This window comes from Bufo gargarizans, chromosome 4 (assembly GCF_014858855.1).
Source record: "Bufo gargarizans isolate SCDJY-AF-19 chromosome 4, ASM1485885v1, whole genome shotgun sequence".
Taxonomy (NCBI): Eukaryota; Metazoa; Chordata; class Amphibia; order Anura; family Bufonidae; genus Bufo; species Bufo gargarizans.
Window position 1 is genome coordinate 513,287,667 of NC_058083.1, and position 14,143 is coordinate 513,301,809.

The 14,143-nt window shown below is 46.1% G+C and overlaps 1 protein-coding gene across 2 annotated transcripts in view; it reads left to right on the forward strand.

Annotated features, from left to right (window-relative positions):
* The window catches only part of LOC122934329 (gastrula zinc finger protein XlCGF57.1-like), a 114,259-nt gene that overhangs the window by 76,770 nt on the left and 23,346 nt on the right, over positions 1 to 14,143 (forward strand). The gene's annotated exons all lie outside the window — the stretch shown is intronic.

Here is a 14,143-nt window from a genome sequence, read left to right on the forward strand (position 1 = left end):
GCACTTATAGACTGTATCTAGTAGTTCAAAAAGTAATAAATTCTTCATTTTCACTGGAATAATAGTTTTTTTTAGTAAATGTTTTGATGCAAATAGAGAGCGACTATTATTAAAAATCCATTAAATGGAACCTGTCATCAGAAGTGGCCTATTTATTTATTGTATTTATGGAGGAGAGGACGCTGTGTCTCGCCTCATCCAGCGGTACGCCCCAGTGACTACCTGAGCTATGTTTGATGACATCAGGTACATTTCAAAAGTGGATTTTTCCTACAAACAACCTGATTGTCAAATTGTACAAAACCTGTTTCTGAAAGCTGGCATCTCGAACAATGAAGACATGTAAATAGGTCAATAACACTCTCCAAAAGACATACTGATAGGGAACTTAGATTGTGAGCCCCATTGGGGACAGTGTGATCCTAATGTCTGTATAGCCCTGCTGAATATAGTAGCGCTATATAAATGTATAACACAAATACAATAAATAAATAGGCCTCTTCTGATGATGGGTTCCATTTAATGGATTTTTATAATTAGAAGTGGAATAATGTGAGTCCGAATGACATGCAGAATCACTGCACACTTCAGTTATTTTGTCGGTTTTGGCCCCGTGACTGCCCAAATAAGTGAAGTATCAACTCAGCCTTACAGGTCAATGATGGCGTCAAGAAGAAGCGCACTCCTTTTACACCGTCGTCAGCTGATTCCACATAGATGTCTACAGAACCTGTAATATTAAACGCTTATACAAGTAGAGCCCCTGTCACGGAAGGTGTATAGGTAACAAGACAATACAAATGAACATATGACTCACTGGATCCAAAACTAAGGAACAAAAAGGGAGACCCCTGCATAAGACCTGGCACTCTCCCTGACTGCTCGGCCTATTCGAACATCCCAATGGTAGATGATCGCATATCCTCGTACCTCGACTGTATAACACCTGAACACCCTATAATAGTGAGGGGACACGACCACCGGCTCCCTACACTAGACACGGAGGGAGTCAGTGTCACCTGGGATCCAGCAAACATAAAATCACAAATGAATGTACAACACTTATCTTGTAGAAGACTGGGAAATAGGATCAGCATGCACACACTCTCCAGGAAGTTGTATAAACCGCACACTAATGCATTATGGGGAGGAATTTAAAGGGATGCAATCAGTCCAACTACAAGACAGCTGAGAGAGGCTAACGAGATGAGGAACTGAAAACCAAAACAAAGAAAGCTCAAGGAGGAGGTTCTGAAAGGCATCTGTCAGAGCTTCTCAGATGTCTGGTTGTGACAGCCCCCCGACAGAGTGGAGAGGGTGTCAGCAGTAAGTTTGTGTTGACGTCACTGATTAATTTGCCCTTCCTCTGATCCATCAGAACAATAACCCAGAAAAAACAGATCCTGTCTGTGGAGCATCCGCCTTCACTCAGTCAGCATTTTCTCAGTAATCCATCAGTATTGCTAATGCCCTAAATTAAACAGGAGTGGATCAAAAACAGAGATGACACGTGAATGGAATATTTGCATGTCTTCTGTGTTTTGTACCCACTCCTGCTTTTGACTACCAAATCATAAGCCAATTCTGATGGGACCATACAGGTCTTACATCTGCTACACAGACAGGATCCGTTGTGCATCTCATTTTTCCTTCCTTCTGACATCAGAAGAAGGGTCAAATAAATGATGTCAGCCAGGCCGAAAGGCAAAATAGTGGCCCAGTCAGGATGTGGGGAGGGTGGAAACAGCATAAGAAGTCCGCAGAGTGGCCCTATGATATAGTGGGGAGGTGGAAGCAGCATGAGGAGTCCACAGAGTGACCCTATGACATAGTGGGGAGGGTGGGAACAGCATGAGTAGTCCACAGAGTGGCAAGGTAACATACTGTGGAGGTGGCAGCAGCATGAGTAGACCACAGAGTGACCCACAGTGTTAGATCAAATGAAAAAAAAGGAGATGAAAACACCCCAGAAAAGTCAGTAATTTTCTCACTTCACCACACAACAGCTAATACAACATATACAACATATAACTGCACACCTGAACGGCAAATATATTTTTCTTTTGCCACTAATACACGGCAAAAGGGGCTTTACCACATATAACTGCACCGCACAAGGGCAAATAAGACGCGTACTGTAGAAATATTTCCTTGTAATAAACTCTGTTAATGGCTGTATCACACAGCACTTGCACCCCAATAACATGAACGGTTTGCTGGAATTACAGAGCTGTATAATGGCAATTTGGATCCCCAGTCAGTGCAGCAAGGTGTAATAGGATTGTTCCTATTACCCAGGCTGTGACCTCCCCTACTGAACCCTGTTCTACATAAATGCTGTGGAATGATTCCTCCCTATCCTTTCCCTGCACCTTGAATAATCTTTCCCTGAACGTAAATAGTTTTTTTTAGCACAATGAAGTTGTTTCTACTACTGTCTCTAGCGCCTGCTGACGTCTCTCCCTGCACTAAGTACACTGGAACATGGCAGAATCCAAGATGGCTGAGGCTATTTATAGGGCTGTGACATCACAGGGCTGGCTGGCTGCTGATTGGCTGCATGCAGGGCCGTTTTTTAGACAAGGTGTGACCCTGGGCAGAAATGAATGTGGGGCCCCAAATCCTGAAATATTGGACTAGCAGTCTGACAACTTTGTAGGCACAGACAACGGTTTCAACCACAGCAGTTGAGTGTAGAATGCCATATTATATCTGTAACGGATCTCCTAGCAGCCCGACCGGGTACCTCCGTTGATGGATGCTTCCCGAGGACTCCAAGCACTCTGCTCTACACAAAAACCACCACAGGAACCAGGAACAGGAACAGCTCTTGCAAGAGCTAGGAGTAATAGCCAGGGGAGTATACACGTATAGCAATCCCCACACACATAAGATGAGGCTCTATGTTGAATGTAAAACAGGAACTCTTTAATGGGTTATTTTTAAGCCTTTTATGCTGGTCTCCTAGCAAGGGACACTCCCCCTGGGGCCCTTGTAAAAGACTGTGACAGTTTATATTTTAGCCAATCACGTGCATTTACAGTATTGAAACCTTCCCAGCAATTGTACACAAAATCCCCTTCCCTAGGTCTGTAACGAAATCAACAAAATACAATGAGCATTGTCTGTGACGCAATTAACTAACACACTGGCATTGTCTGAGACGCAATTAACTAACACACTGGCATTGTCTGAGACGCAATCAACAAAATACAATTACCAAACGTAATGGGCTAACTTAATCACTCACAGACAGAAAACACACATTTTTCCCAAAACACAGAAAACCCCCCAAAACCCCACATATCCCCATAATGTATACATCCATGGGTATCTCTGATCTGGGTAAACAACATATCCAAAAATCGCCCAGATCCGAGCAGGGGTTCCCGAATTCCATGGAAGTCACATTTGGCCGGCCGCAAGCATGGCTTTCCGGCCCAAAACAGATTCACAGATTTAAGCTGTGCGGCCGATCTGTCTTCTCCTTCAAAGTTAGTATGGGCCATAATCCTGGGACAAGAGGCTGGCAACCAGGCCCCTCCAAAACCCAGTGGCGAGGTTGGTTTCGCCACAATATCTCTTTAGCCTTTCCACTGTAAGCTGCTGATCCTGCAGCCTCTTTGGGTATGTTCACACAGAGTAATTTTTGGATGTTTATTTTTTTAAATAATTTTATATAACACTTTTTGATGCAGTTTTGGCGTGGATTTTCATTCCTTCCCATTTTCAATGGGAATTGTGGACATGGACCCTGCGTTATGAAAGGCCAGGGCACTTCTGTTTTTCCATGGTGCAGTTTAAAAAACCACAAGCTGGAAAAAAGGTATTGTCCCATCTGGGCCCCTGAAGTGAAGGGAGAGCACAGTGTGCATTCATCGTCATCCTCCATTATGCTATGAGTGTTCTGATAATAGCTGATCACTGGCTCTGCTATTTTTAAAAATTCTATAGCAGTGAATGGAGATAATGCTGCACATGCTCACTGTTATGGGGAACGTGTGGACGTCACACTGTAAGGCTCCATTCACATGTCCGTAGTGTATTGTGGATCCGCAATACACTTGGCCAGCGCCCCCTTAGAAATGCGTATATGGACAGCACTGTGTATGCTGTCCACCTCTTTTCCATCCCCATTGGGAATGAATGGGTCCGTACCCGTTCCGCAAAATTGCGGAACGGATGTAGACCCATTCCACGGACGTGTAAATGGAGTCTATGGGGGACCTGTGGATGTCACACTGTTATCGAGGATCTGTGGATGACACTGTTATGGGGGACCTGTGGATGTCGCACTGTTATGGAGGATCTGTGGATGACACTGTTATGGGGGACCTGTGGATGACACACTGTTATTGGGGACCTGTGGATGACACACTGTTGTGGGGAACGTGTGGATGTCACACTGTTGTGGGGAACGTGTGGATGTCACACTGTTGTGGGGAACGTGTGGATGTCACACTGTTGTGGGGAACGTGTGGGTGTCACACTGTTGTGGGGAACGTGTGGGTGTCACACTGTTGTGGGGAACGTGTGGATGTCACACTGTTGTGGGGAACGTGTGGATGTCACACTGTTGTGGGGAACGTGTGGATGTCACACTGTTGTGGGGAACGTGTGGATGTCACACTGTTGTGGGGAACGTGTGGATGTCACACTGTTGTGGGGAACGTGTGGATGTCACACTGTTGTGGGGAACGTGTGGATGTCACACTGTTGTGGGGAACGTGTGGGTGTCACACTGTTGTGGGGAACGTGTGGATGTCACACTGTTGTGGGGAACGTGTGGGTGTCACACTGTTGTGGGGAACGTGTGGGTGTCACACTGTTGTGGGGAACGTGTGGGTGTCACACTGTTGTGGGGAACGTGTGGGTGTCACACTGTTGTGGGGAACGTGTGGGTGTCACACTGTTGTGGGGAACGTGTGGATGTCACACTGTTGTGGGGAACGTGTGGATGTCACACTGTTGTGGGGAACGTGTGGATGTCACACTGTTGTGGGGAACGTGTGGATGTCACACTGTTGTGGGGAACGTGTGGATGTCACACTGTTGTGGGGAACGTGTGGGTGTCACACTGTTGTGGGGAACGTGTGGGTGTCACACTGTTGTGGGGAACGTGTGGGTGTCACACTGTTGTGGGGAACGTGTGGGTGTCACACTGTTGTGGGGAACGTGTGGGTGTCACACTGTTGTGGGGAACGTGTGGGTGTCACACTGTTGTGGGGAACGTGTGGGTGTCACACTGTTGTGGGGAACGTGTGGGTGTCACACTGTTGTGGGGAACGTGTGGGTGTCACACTGTTGTGGGGAACGTGTGGGTGTCACACTGTTGTGGGGAACGTGTGGGTGTCACACTGTTGTGGGGAACGTGTGGGTGTCACACTGTTGTGGGGAACGTGTGGGTGTCACACTGTTGTGGGGAACGTGTGGGTGTCACACTGTTGTGGGGAACGTGTGGGTGTCACACTGTTGTGGGGAACGTGTGGGTGTCACACTGTTGTGGGGAACGTGTGGGTGTCACACTGTTGTGGGGAACGTGTGGGTGTCACACTGTTGTGGGGAACGTGTGGGTGTCACACTGTTGTGGGGAACGTGTGGATGTCACACTGTTGTGGGGAACGTGTGGATGTCACACTGTTGTGGGGGATCTGGCTTTGATTCGGCCACAATGTGTGACATAGCTTTACAGATTCCTTTATTAGCAGTATTGGTTTGCTTCCCCCAAGTACTGAAAAAAAATAAAATAAAAAACTTTTTGGACTCTGGTTCTTAATCTATACGCGCCCCCCACCCATTAACAATGCAGACCACCTACACAATGTTGTCTTCATTAGTTTAACTAGAGCCCTCTATGGCCCAGACAGCCATGTGGTAATTAAACACAGCACGGCCACGTCAAAAGCACCACACGAGCATGCAGTTTGGTTGTGCCCTGCAGTCACATTGAGCACCCAGGAGGGGTCACAGGGAGCACCAAGGAGGAGGCACAGGCGAAACACAGAGCTGACAGTGGGAACTCGCAGGTCAGTGACCATCAGTACTTGAGGGCAGTGCAGGGCTGCTACAATGAGAGTGTGACCCCAGCAGTTCTGCACCCCCTCCTCCAGAGACACTGCTGCATGATTCTTACTAGATGGTACCAGGTGCTTTAATAGGAGGGTCCTGGGAGCTCCTGCAGTCCGGCATCTGAGGTCAGAGCCTGTGGGTCAGATGCAGCAGAAGGCCCGGTCATCCCAGTCTGACGTTTGGGCCTTGCAGCCTGGAGCAAGTGCAGGCAAAGGCTGGGGGGAAGGGCTATGTTACCTCCGCCCACACAGAACGTCCTGATGCCGGTCTGTGGCTTCAGGATTGTGGGTAATGCTGGCCTGTCACTGAGCTCTGGTGAGACGGTGAGACTGGGGGGGGGGGGGTAGAGCAGGGGGCACATGCATGGCATTATGGGTGATCCCGCCTTCCCATAGTTCCTTTCTCCATGTCCTCACACGTGAAGCAGCCATTTTAGGAAAAAATGTTACTGGATGCAGTCTATAGGTGGCTGCAATATTCATTACACAATTTCCCTAATTGGGTGTGAAACCCAGGACACCACCGGTGTAGGATTTATGTCTAGAACCCCGATAACACACGGTGTAAGGAAGAATGTAAATTAAACAAATTACTTGAATGTGGACATGACAGCTTCACCAATCTCTGGACTCCAGGATTATGCAATTTTGTAATGTTTGTTCATTTTTTGGCCCCCTGTTTGAGTTTTATTTTTCTTTTGTTTAGTGGAGAACCTCATCAGAGGACTGCATCTGATATTCTAAGTTGATAATATGGTGATAGCGGAGGAGGACATCGTGCTTGCTCTTCCCTCTGCTCTCCCTTTTCACGGGCATGGTGGGGGAGTGATCATCTGTCCTTTCTCTGCTGCCCCTTTCCCCTTTAGGGGTCACCATTTTATGTTGATAACAGTGGACTGAAGATGTCCTGAGATTTGGGGTGAGGATCCATGACACCCGATCTGTGCGCCGGATTCCTCTTCCCCTAACTGGGAGTTTGGGACCCCGATTCATCTCGGGGGACCTCCTCTCCCAGCAGATATTCATCGGCCTTTATATCCCTGTAGATCACCATGGTTAGAAACTCTTGTACCTTTGCTCTTTCTCTTGAGTGTGTGTGTAGGGGGGAGGGGGAGGGATTTGTGACACTTGATGGTGCTCCGAGTACTTTTTCCCCTCACCCATGACAGCACCCATGCGACTAGGTCCTCCCACCCAGGACAGGGAACAGAGAAAATGGTTCACACCGCCACCACACTTCAGTTCAGGTTTCTTCCCTTCTGAAAGATATCTACTGGGAGACAATGCGCGTTCTGAGCATGCGCTTAGGGACGGGCGGCGGTAAGCTTCCGGCGTCCTGAAATCACTTCGTGTGATGAAACGCCAGAGGAGGAGGCACCTTTTGCTGGCTGGATTACACATTTGGTCCGAGTGTTAAAAGGAGGCCAAGGCGCATTATAAATGGCAGCAGGAGAAGGCAGCCGGCTCTATTTTTGCGCACACAGTGCTGTGCTGGATTCGGTGTCTGGATACAATGTCGGAGCTGGGTGATTCAGGACGCTCCGACCCCTTGGAACTCTCGAGGCACAAAAGCCCGGTACTGGACCTGAGGAGCGGGGAAGTTACCTCTACATATGGTGAGAGATATCCTCTCCTAATATTTATGGATTGTTGTTTGCTTTTGGTGTTATGGGTAGCAAAAACACCTAAAAAGTCATCTAAGCATAAAGAATGTAGTGGATGTAGAGTAGCTTTACCAACCTCTTATGTTAGACCACTATGTCAGGGATGTGTGGATAAATTGGTTCTGTAAGAGTCACAATCTTTATCCAAAAGTGTTAAATGGTTTCTGTCATCAGAAATAACATTATGTAGCTGACTGACATTAGCGATGTGCTAGCAGTACATAACAGTGTGCTTTATAACTCCCTGCTGCCGTTCTCTTAAAATAAAGACTTTTAAAATATGCCAATGAGCCTCTAGGTGCTACTGGGGCGTTGCTTCAGCACCTAGAGGCTCGGTCTACGCAGCCTTTGGCACGCCCAGGTACAGTTGATTGACTTTCGAGTTCTCCTCAGTGTCCCATAAATCTCGCGCTGGTGCTGTTTCTTTCAGTACTCGGCGCAGGCGCAGTGAGTGAAGGACACGCTCCTGCTGCCTGCTTCCTTCCTTCGGCGCAGGCGCAGTGAGGAAGCCGGCAGCAGAAGCGCGTCTTTCACTCACTGCCCCTGCGCCGATTACTAAACGGGACTGCGCAGGCGTGGGATTTATGGGACGATGAGAAAAACTCGAAAGTCAATCAACTGGACCTGGAGGTGCCAAAGGGTGCGTAGACCGAGCTCTTTAGCATATTTTAAAAGTCTTTATTCTAGGAGAACGACGGCAGGCCGGGAGTTATAAAGCACATTGTTATGTACTGCTGACAGTAGCACATCGCTAATGTTAGTCAGCTACATAATGTTATTTCTGATCAGGGCCGGACTGGAGGAAGTTGCACACCAGCCCCACAGCATTGCGTCATTATTTACTTGTTTAGAAAAGGGGAAAGCATTAATTTTAAAACACGTGTGTAAACATGAATATGAACTTTGCCCCACAATAACTCTTTTGTAGAACCCCCATTGTTCATATTATCACAGTAGACCAGCTTTTCCCAACCAGGATGCCTCCAGCTGTTGCAAAACTATAACTCTCAGCATACCCAGACAGCGTTTGGCTTTTTACTATAAAATCACAGTGAGATAAAGTTTTCACTGTGATTTTGTAGCAAAAAGGTCACAGAGAGGCACGGAGCATTATCAATCATGTTAATGCTTCGTGTCTCTGCTGTCCGGAGCGGGGCTTGGCGTAGCGGATTACTTGCACGGCATCCGCCCGTGTGAAGGAGCCCTAACAGAGCTGAGGTTTCTGAGCCAGTACTATTGCAGAACTGCTGATCAGAGGTGGTGAGTAGCGTCAGAGGACGCAGATGATTTTTCAAACCATCAGTGAACAGTCAATGGTTACAGCGCTACAATTTGAAAGGGTTTTCCGATTTACGCTCAGAAACTAGCAAATCATGGTGATCACTGGTCAGCGGAGACGTGGTGTCGTTATGCCGCCTGTTTCCAGAGACTGGCTCTCTAGTGGGTAAGGCTGAGTTCACACCTCAGTTATTTGATCAGTTATTTCCATCAGTTATTGTGAGCCAAAAACAGGTGCGGGTCAGAACCCCAGAACAGGAGCAGATCTTTCCCTTTAACCAGTGGTGGCGAACCTATGGCACGGGTACCAGAGGTGCCACTCAGAGCCCTCTCCCTGGAAAAAGTCTATGGTGTACCAATATGCCTTAGACTTTTCCACCATTAATTGCCGTGTTGGCACTTTGCGATAAATAAGTGGGTTTTGGGTTGCAGTTTTGGCACTCGGTCTGTAAAAGGTTCACCATTACTGTCTTATACCTTATGTCTGAGTAGGCTTGACTACTGGTTTTGGCTCACAATGACTGACCAAATAACTGAAGTGTGAACTCAGCCTAAGGGCTCATGCACACGACCGTATGTATTTTGCGGTCCGCAAAATACAAACCGGATTCCAAAAAAGTTGGGACACTATACAAATCGTGAATAAAAACTGAATGCAATGATGTGGAGGTGCCAACTTCTAATATTTTATTCAGAATAGAACATAAATCACGGAACAAAAGTTTAAACTGAGAAAATGTACTATTTTAAGGGAAAAATATGTTGAATCAGAATTTCATGGTGTCAACAAATCCCAAAAAAGTTGGGACAAGGCCATTTTCACCACTGTGTGGCATCTCCCCTTCTTCTTACAACACTCAACAGACGTCTAGGGACCGAGGAGACCAGTTTCTCAAGTTTAGAAATAGGAATGCTCTCCCATTCTTGTCTAATACAGGCCTCTAACTGTTCAATCGTCTTGGGCCTTCTTTGTTGCACCTTACTCTTTATGATGCGCCAAATGTTCTCTATAGGTGAAAGATCTGGACTGCAGACTGGCCATTTCAGTACCCGGATCCTTCTCCTACGCAGCCATGATGTTGTGATTGATGCAGAATGTGGTCTGGCATTATCTTGTTGAAAAATGCAGGGTCTTCCCTGAAAGAGATGATGTCTGGATGGGAGCATATGTTGTTCTAGAACCTGAATATATTTTTCTGCATTGATGGTGCCTTTCCAGACATGCAAGCTGCCCATGCCACACGCACTCATGCAACCCCATACCATCAGAGATGCAGGCTTCTGAACTGAGCGTTGATAACAACTTGGGTTGTCCTTGTCCTCTTTGGTCCGGATGACATGGCGTCCCAGATTTCCAAAAAGAACTTCGAATCGTGACTCGTCTGACCACAGAACAGTCTTCCATTTTGCCACACTCCATTTTAAATGATCCCTGGCCCAGTGAAAACGCCTGAGCTTGTGGATCTTGCTTAGAAATGGCTTCTTCTTTGCCCTGTAGAGTTTCAGCTGGCAACGGCGGATGGCACGGTGGATTGTGGTCACTGACAATGGTTTCTGGAAGTATTCCTGAGCCCATTCTGTGATTTCCTTTACAGTAGCATTCCTGTTTGTGGTGCAGTGTCGTTTAAGGGCCCGGAGATCACGGGCATCCAGTTTGGTTTTACGGCCTTGACCCTTACGCACAGAGATTGTACCAGATTCTCGGAATCTTCGGATGAAGTTATGCACAGTTGATGATGATAGATGCAAAGTCTTTGCAATTTTTCGCTGGGTAACACCTTTCTGATATTGCTCCACTATCTTTCTGCGCAACATTGTGGGAATTGGTGATCCTCTACCCATCTTGGCTTCTGAGAGACACTGCCACTCTGAGAAGCTCTTTTTATACCCAATCATGTTGCCAATTGACCTAATTAGTGTTAATTGGTCTTCCAGCTCTTCGTTATGCTCAAATTTACTTTTTCCAGCCTCTTATTGCTACTTGTCCCAACTTTTTGGGGATTTGTTGACACCGTGAAAATTTGAATCGACGTATTTTTCCTTTTAAAATGATACATTTACTCGGATTAAACGTTTGATCTGTCATCTAAGTTCTATTACAAATAAAATATTGACATTTGCCATCTCCACATCATTGCATTCAGTTTTTATTCACAATTTGTTTAGTGTCCCAACTTTTTGGGAATCCGGTTTGTACATGAAGTCACTATAAATGCATAATGCCAGCAAGATGCAGCGCGTCCGAGCCTCTGCTACATAACGCACAAACATACAGCGCAGACGGTTCCTACAGCCCTGACACATCCGGGCCCATCAAGACCTCGTCAGCCTCCTACCTGACAGCCCTGAACAGCCGGATGACAGCTCCGCACAAACAGCAGCTACCAGGCTAAAGGACCTTCCGTGATGTCATGATCATGTGATCTGTCACATGTGTGGGAGGAGTCAGGCTCCGGGCAATTTCCGTGTCGGAGTCTGCTGTTGGGGAGGATGGGCTCCTCTGTGTAATATACTGCACCGGCCAAGGAGCCTCCTCTCTTTCAGCCGGCCGTGCGGCAATCAGGGCTACCGGCCTAATGGGAATTTTCCCGGTAGGCCAGTCCAGCCCTGTTTCTGACCACAGAAACCCTTTAAGGCTTTGGTGAGATCACAAGTTAAATCATCTATTAAGTCCCTGAAATGAAATCATCCACAGTCTCCAGAAAGGGCCGGTTACAGTAGAGAGACTGATTCTGAAAACTCTGGGGAGGATGATGATTTAAATTCCAGCCACAATAGCTCCGATGATTTTTCGTCTTCGGAGGGCCCTGTTTCTGGCTTAAGATACTGAACTTTTATTAAAGCCTTATAAAGCATAAATCAATAGCTAACCAAGTTTTTGAGGGAATGGGTTCTAAACTTCATAGAGTATTTTCAGTGCATAAAAATATGGAAGCTCTTTTTATCTTAAAAGAACTTGGGAATCGGCATCCACTAGTCTTAGGTCTGCTATTGCCGCCTCCTGGGTCTCTAGGTCTTTAAGGTTATGGTTATATCAGCTTGAGTCTCATATTAAGGACAAGACTCTTGGAGAAGAATTACTTTCTTCTCTTCCTACCTTCCCTAGAGCAGCTGATTTCCTAACAGATGCATCCACTGATGCAGTGCGTTTTTCTGCTAGATCGGCGGCCATGTCAAATGCTGCCAGATGCGCTATCTGGTTAAAGTTGTGGAAAGGAGACCAGGGCTTTAAGGCTAGACTTTGTGCAGTCCCCTGTGTAGGTTCTAGGCTTTTTGGCCCCTCGTTAGATGATATTCTGGAAAGAGCTTCTGATAAAAAGAAGGGGTTCCCAGTTTCCCAGAAGCCTACCTTTTTTGGAAACCCCAGTCCAATTTTAGAAAACAAAGGGGAAGGCATGGTGATAAAAGAGAGAATTCCTAAAAGATCTAGCTTTTTTTGTTCAAGCCCCAGGAAAGTAGATCTAAGGGCAAACAGCAATGATGCCAGAAGTCAGTTGTGAGGAAGGTTGTTACAGTTTTTTCCTGACTGGGAGTCCGTTTCCCAAAACAGATGGATTCTAGAGGTTATAAAACATGGGTATCAGATGGAATTCCTTTCTCTTCCATTCAACTTTTTTGTTAAAAAAATATGCCTTAAGGATCTTCAAAAAAGAGATACTTTAGAATTGGAAGTTATGGCTCCATTAAGCAAAGGGGTGGTTTCCCTGGTTCCCAAAAGAGAAGTAGGGAGGGTTTCTATTCCTCTATTTTCTTAGTAGGAAAGTCAAATGGATCGTTCAGAGTAATACTAAATCTGAAGAGACTGAACAAATCCCTAACTTACAAGAAATTCTGTATGGAAACAATAAAGTCAATGACAAATTTAGTCTTCCAGAATTGTAGGATGGCGAGCTTGGATCTGGAAGACACTTACTACCACATTCTCATGTCTCGTACCAGAAATTCTTGAGAACAGCAGTTTGGATAAGAGGAAAGTTGTTACATCTTCAGTACAGGGTGCTCCCCTTTGGCATATCTCAGGCTCCAAGAGTTTTTACAAAGGTGGTAGCGGAGATAGAGGCCTTTGTACGACTAAGAGGTGTACCTTATCTAGATGATTTTCTATTGATTTCCCATTCAAAGAAAGATTTTGAGAGAGATATAGATCTTCTATGTTCCACCTTAGGAGATTTGGGTTGGAAAATAAATTGGGAAAAATCAAACCTTGTTCCCTCTTAGATTTGTGTGTTTTTAGGATTCCAGTTGGACTCCTGCCAACAAAAGAATTTCCTTCCCCTCATAAAGAGGGAATCAATCAGGGAGCAGATTTTGTCAATTTTCTACTCCTACCTGTGTACTTTTAGAGAACCAATGGATGCTGGGTCATATGACGTCCACTATTCCAGCAGTAACATATACACAGATTCACTCCAGAGAGCTGCAGACGGATATTCTGAGATCCCGGGACGGCTCCCCTTACTCTTTGGACTGAAAATTCCACCTTTCATCAAAGGCCAGGTGTTCCCTGTTATGGTGGACAATTCCAAAGAATCTGTCTTCGGAAGTCCCATGGTCTTTTAAAGATCAGATAGTGGTTACCACAGTTCCTAGGGTTGGGGAGTACACTCTCAGAACAGGTACCGGCAAGGGGGGTGGGACCTAAACTCAAGGAAAGCCTCCTCCAACTTCAAGGAACTAAAAGCGGTAAAGATAGCCCTAGAATTAGCAGTTCCAGAGGAAAGGAGCAAGAAAATAAGTTTTTTATTCAGACAATTCAACAACAGTGGCCTACATAAATCGTCAGGGGGGAACAAAAGTTCCATATCTTTTGCTTTTGTCCTAAGAGATTTTTAGTATAGCGGAAGTAAGAATGCTTTTCCTTTCAGCAGCCCATCTAAAGGGAAAGGAAAACTTGATAGCAGACTTTATAAGTTGTACATCCATCCAGCAGAGGGAAGGGTGTCTGAACAAGGATGTCTTTTTGTCCAAAAATATGGTCTTCCCACAGAAGATCTGTTTGCTTTCAGAGCTGTCAGAAAGGTGGAAAGGTTCTTCTCCCTCAATCCTTTGGACACTCCTCTTGCAATAGATGGGTTAGCGCAAGACTGGAGTCAGGAGCTGGGCTATTCCTTCCCCCCTTTTTTGCCTTATTCC